Consider the following 6,842-nt stretch of genomic DNA (forward strand, 5'->3'; position numbering starts at 1 on the left):
GTATTTTACCTTTGGTATCTAATTTAATCCTCACAATAATCCCATAAAGTGGAACTACTTCTATTTTTAATTCTAAGATTATGATATTTAAGCCTTCAGAGTTGGAATTACTAGTACAACATTGCACACACGGTAAGTGTTAGCCTGCATTCAATTCCCACCATATGAAATAACCTCATTCTATTTGATAACTAAATACTAGCACTCAGTCTACTAATTCTAGGAAAATTTCCCAAAATTATTGTGCACACTCTAATAATATTTCACTTTATCTTTCTTAGAATATAGGTAACTAAGCTGGATACCGGTGGCTCACTCCTACAATGCTAGCTACTCAAGAGGCTGAGATCTGAGGATTGTGGTTCAAAGCCAGCTCGGGCAGGACAGATTGTGAGACTCTTATCTCTAATAAACCACGAGTAAACTGGAAGTGGCACTGTGTTCCAAGTAGTAGAGCTCTCGCCTTGAGTAGAAGAGCACAGGGACAGTACCCAAGCCCAGAGTTCAAGCCCCATGACCAACAACAACAACAAAAAAAAAAGAAAATAAGTAACTGTAATATGAAAACTCCAAGTTTATTAACAATTTATACCTCCCTGGTGAAAGGAACTGATGAACTATAACATTCTTGATTTCTAGCTCAAAATAGTAGAAACCATATTTTATCCCTTCTCTCAACACTGCACTGCCTGGGGACCCCATCTCTGGCTAACACAGTCTTACTGAAAGAATGACCTGCCCAATTCCTCATGGAAACACTGCAAGTCTTTTGGAGCAATCGTTTCCACATTGTAGCTCACCTAAATTGTTTATCATTAGAAGTATTGTGATTGCTTTTTATACCCAACGTTTTGAGAGAAATGTACTACTTTAAAATGTTATTAAAGAAAGACTGATATAAAAATCACTTTTGACCCCAGATAAATATTTTACCTTTCATATACCCAAAAAGGCAGTCTGATATATCATTAATAGTAGGAACGAGAGTTTAAAAATCATAGACACCAAGACCTAAGTATGAATTAAACACTCTCCAACTTGTGAATACAATTGGTTTAAAAAGACATCAATACTACTGCATTTTTAATTCCCTATGATAATGAAATTGATTCCCTATGATAATGATAATGATAAACTATTAACACTTAAAAATAACTCATTTTCTTGGGAGTAGGACACAAAACACAAGGTTAATCCTACCACATTTAAAAAGACCTTTATTTATACTCAAAACTCACTCATAACTATAGATTCTAAAACTAACTGAAGTACAGAGACACAAAGGATATCATTTAATTGCATCATGTTCATTCAATGGACTGTTAATAGAAAACAAAGTTATACTAGTAATTAGCTTACCGAATTCACTTACATTTTTTATTCTATTCCATTTACTTTGATAAAAACTGGGTTTTCATAAAATGACCCATAAAAAAGACTATAAACCCACTTACATTTTCAGATCTTAACAATATTTATTTCAGAAATTTTAGCTCTACAGTCAATGAACTGAAATAATACTAAAATATTCAAAGGATTTTCAGAAATTGAAAGACTTGCTCTGGGCTGTTATGTATATTGGAAAAGATATTCAAAAAGCCTTATTTGTTAAAGTTGCCATAGTTACTCCCACAAAAGAGCCATTAGTTAAGATCCCTGTGCATGTACAAAACACCTTCAAATGCATCCACAATCTGTACATGCACATCCTTTTTGTTTATTCGTTTTTGAAAGGAATATCTAACAAGCATATCCACAATACTTATTTTCAGTCAATAAGATGGGATCTTCAAACGTAATATGGGTTTGATTATCTCTTAGTGAGAATAGATATGATCTTGTAAAGAAAGTTATTTTCAACAGAAATCCGGAAAGGGTTTATCCAACTTGTGTTTCACAGGAATAACCAGAGAGTAATACCTGTTTGGTCAAGTCGGTCCAAATCGCTCCATGAATGTATCTTAAAAGTATAACCAATTTAAGAAGTCAAATACGTATTGTGTACTGACAATCATCTTACAGCAAAATAACTTACGACCTAATTATGTCTGTATCTTCTTACACAACATACAATAAGAGCTGAAAGCGATCTCTTTATCTAACTTAATGTTATAAATGTTTGATTATGATGACGTTATTATTAGACAAGTAATATGTACAGAAGGGTGGTTCCACTGAAATGACATGACAGAACACTGGTATATAAAAACATTCCAACACAGTTAGCTCTTTTCAGCCTCACCGTGTCCACATTGGCAAGCAACATTGCAACAGCACATGCACACATATACACATGCACACATGTTTGCACATGTACACACACATATACATGCATGCTAAATTCATGGTTTATTGTACAAAAAAGTTCAAATAAAATGTTAGTGATTAGGACAAATGATAATATGCCTTATTAAAAAATAATTCATAAACCATCACCACACGTTACATTTTACCTGCCTCTCCACATGTGACCACTTAATTTATTTTTAATTAATTAATTACGTTAATGATTCATTTGTTTGGTGCTAATACTAGGGCTTGAACTCAGGCCCTGGCTTTGTCCCAGAATTTACTTTTTGTTTCAGTTTTCTCAAGGCTAGCATTTTACTGCTTGTACCACAGCTCCATTTTTAGCTTTTGCTGGTTATTTTCAAATCAGATTCTAATGGACTTTTTTTTCTTGGTCTGCTTTCAAAACACAATCCTCAGATTTCATCTCTCTGATTAACTACTACTAAAGACATAAGCTATCAGTGTGGCTTCTACTTTTTCCTCTATAGTTATCTATTGCACTTACTTAGATAGTAATTTAAAACTTAGAGAATAGAAGCAAGATGAACAGTGATGATACTGTCCTGTCAGAAATTCAAGTTAGTAATATAAATTTATTCTTAAGAGCATACACAAACAATACCATGATATAGTGTAAGAGAACTCATTATTGAACATATGACCTTGAAGAGCTTTCTGATAGATCCATTATTTGTTAGTACCCAACATTAGAAAAATGTCTGAGGCATTGGTAAAATAGAAGTCCTTTGCATGACTACATACATTCCTTGTTTTTTAAAGACACTTGCTTTCATCTAAAAAGGAGGCTTGTCTATTGTCCTCATGTGATTTTGATGACTTAACATGCTTAGTGAGAAGGTCAAAATGTATTAGTAGTCCTTAACTATCAATTCACATTTTTCTTCTTGTAGAATATAATGATCAAATCAATAGTTCAGAATCAGCAAGCAATAGTTCAGAATCATGCTTCCAGTGCAAGTGGATCACCAGTAAGAAATCCTCAATACCAATTTCCACAAAGTTTTTTCACAGGTACAATCTCCCTGCCTTCTCTGCTGCTATACTACCTTCCTATTCCTTCATTGTACAGGAAAAGTGTGATTTAACTGATTTCAGTCAGTTCTGTTACTAGAATTATCAAGGACTTAGTTTATTGTCTGTAATTTGGTCAAAGTTATATCTCGTTATGTAGGCTACTAAAAATGTGTTTACTAATTTCAAGTAAATACATAAATTCTATTTCCATCTTTTTTAAAAACTAAATTTTGTTTGCTCTATAAATTGATCAGAGGCATGGATTTTGTGGCTAGATAGGTCATTGCACATCGGTCTCTTTCTCCCTTTCTTCATTCTCATAGATAATATGATTGCTCCATAATTATTCTAATTTATTTTGCTTTTATTTATTTGCTTGCCTCATTTCAGTTTTTGCTCTGCCATTTCCCAAATCATTTATATAGAAGGCATTATTTCCTATTTTCTCATTCCTAGAATAAGCTTCACATGAAGACATCATTGATCCTCATTTTCAGTGTGTACAATTGAATATGGAGGAACATCTTTCCTCTACTCTCCATCAATTCCCTACTCTCCAGCTAGAATAATTTCGAATAGTAAAATTGGAAAAAAAGAAATTAAATCATGGTGAATAAACAGATGCAGAAAATTCACAGGATATTTCTGACCAGTTCAACCAATGTGAACTATTAGGGAAATACATGGCCATCTCATTCCCACTGGCACTCAAAATCTCTGGTTAGGCAATTCTAAGGAATATGAGGAACAAGACGAAAAAGTAAGGAATGTTATCAATTAGAGAAAAAAATGGAGAAAGATCCAAGCAAATTTCTTCATTGGGCTGCCAAAAATATTTGGCTTACTACAGTGCAGAGACTTCTTTCCCAAAAAGGCCACTCATGTGAATAGTAGGGATGACGATTAGTATACCCCTCTTCATTGAGAGCCTACAGTGGACAGTTAGACATTGTCAGTGAGTTTGTGTCTCTATTGGCACATGCAATAACTGTGGCTGACTGGACACCCCTGCACAGTGCATATTTGTGGAATAATACCAGAGTGGCTTCTTTCTTACTTCATCATGATACAGATACCAATGCCCAAACTAAAGGCCTCTTGACCCCCTTACATCTTGCTGCTGAGAATTGAGATAGCAAAGATATGCTGGGTCTCCTTTTGTTGAACCATTATATAAAACCAAGCCTGAAGAACAACATAGAAGAAACTGCATTTGAAATTGCCAAAAGGATAAGCATGTATCCCTTCCTCTATGAAATTGTGGAAGGCTGTACAAATTGTTCACCTAAGTCCTAATGGTCGGGTTAAGTTTCTTAAATTTCAAAAATGCAAGTCCATGTTTTGTGTCCCTACAAAATATTTTCACAATACAAACAAGGGCAATATCCCCTTTTTTTAATGGTCGATCATGGGGTTTGAACTCTGGGCCTGGGAGCTATCTCTGTGCTCTTCAGCTCAAGGTGAGTGCTCTACCACTTGAGCCATAGCTCCACTTCCAGTTTTCTAGTGGTTTATTGGAGATAAGAGTACCGTACCACAGACTTCCTTTCCCAGGCTGGCTTTGAACCATGAGCCACCAGTGCCCAGCAACACCAATATTTTACTGTAAATATGGATTCCGTGGAATTCTTCCAAGTGAATTGCCTGCATTGGATGTCAAAATGTATTCAATAGTTTTTGTATACATGTATAATGATTTCTTCAGAGTTTGTGATTTTTTAAATCAGAAATAATTTTAAATTACCTGTTGAAATGAGTAGTACAGAAACTAAAATATTTCTAGTGCTTGTCTGAAAAAGTATATTTTAAAATATTCTATATTCTATGTTTGCATAATGTTCATAATTTATTTTATTTTCTCCTATATATACTTTGAAATCTACATTACTTTATAATACATAAGTTCATTAATGTGTCCTTTCCAATTACGTTCCATATAGAAACAGTTTGATTCCTTTTTTTCTAGGTCTTAATATTATCTTTCTTTGGGATAAAATAACAATGTCTAATTTGAAGTTTTGTGAAGTTTATGCTATGTAAACGCCTTTCTGAGGTGAAGATTTAATACATTGATGTCAAACGAAATTTAATTATATGAATTACGTGTTTTGTTACACTTGTAATTTTGTAATCAACTTTTTAATAACTGTTTTTCATTTCTTGCATCTGAAGAATGAAAAATATGGAATGCTTCTCAAACTTTCATATTACCCTTGTGCAAGTGCCATGTTAATCTCTGTATTGTAATTTGAGTATAAGTGCTGCTGAATCATGTAGTATCTTCTAAATTTAAGTAGTTAATGATGCAATCTTTATACAGGCTTATATCTATGGGTGCCTACTTGAAAACAAGGAAACCTTCTTGTTCCTAACAATGCTATCAATCTTATTTCCATAAAATTCTGTGAATAGTGGAAAAATTGCTCACATTTGCAATTTTTTTTTGTCATTGACTATCTTAAGTCTTTTTATTTGGAATTTGATTGTACTCTCAATTATTCATAGATAGGTCCAAAGGTGATGGCTTTTTCAAGTACTATGAATCCAACTTAATTAGCTTTGTGGACCTAATGGATTCAAAGTAAGCATTGCTTAAGAGCTACTTCTAATCTTCTTTAGCTGACATTTTCCCAAATGAGGTGTTACTGGCACAAACGTCTACCTGAGCCTTTACCCTTCTTCCATGTGGGAACAGACCAATCAGAATATGTTACCCTGACAGCATCGATTGTCTTACTGGAACAAAACTAATCATGGTTACAAGGGATCATAGAGAGACAAACAGTTCAAACAGAACTGTTCAGACTAGAAGGTATTTTATAAGAATATAGTTGTTTATTATACCTTCCATTTCAAAAGTAACTAAAGCCAAGAAGGTGAAAAAATTGTTCATATGCATGATTACTTAATGTCCTGGCTTGTCTACCATACAACCAGGCAGGAACTTACACTACTGCCTTTGTATCACCAAATATTTTCATAGTTGCAGGAGAAGTCCATATGTTTCTTCTCGTTATTAGGCATTAAATTGATAATGTTTTAATCACAGTGTTTCCTCTTGCTTCCATGCAAATGGTAAAGCTTTAGGTCTAACTCTATCAAACACTGAGGTAGAGATAATGGAATAATACTTTAAAACAGAGTTGCCTTTGATACAGTAACTACAACAGAACAATGCAAAACGTGTGCCTTTTAATTATATTATATATAGTTATATATTTTATATTTATATGTGCTGATTTTATATTTCACACAGTGAAACTTACTAGAATTAGTTGATAATTTGACAAATAAATTGATATTTATTCAAATAAATAGAATTGGAATATAAATAATTAGTTTTAAAATATATATTAGAATATAAAAAAGTATCAATAAAATGTCTTTAATATAAACTTGTGATACATTCTAACTGTTCTTTGTCTTATGAATCCACATGGTAAAAAAACAATGTTTTCCTCTAATCTATAATGAATTTTACTCTGCTGCTCTGTTTATTGTTTTAACTCGCTGGT

At 33.2% G+C, this 6,842-nt stretch overlaps 1 pseudogene; it reads right to left on the reverse strand.

Moving 5' to 3' along the window:
* Positions 1–5,503: 5,503 nt before the first annotated feature.
* On the reverse strand, positions 5,504–5,600 carry LOC138824105 (U6 spliceosomal RNA; annotated as a pseudogene).
* Positions 5,601–6,842: the final 1,242 nt, after the last annotated feature.

The sequence above is a fragment of the Dipodomys merriami genome, unplaced genomic scaffold (genome assembly GCF_024711535.1).
Source record: "Dipodomys merriami isolate MVZ:Mamm:240054 unplaced genomic scaffold, mDipMer1.0.p SCAF_1250, whole genome shotgun sequence".
Lineage (NCBI taxonomy): Eukaryota > Metazoa > Chordata > Mammalia > Rodentia > Heteromyidae > Dipodomys > Dipodomys merriami.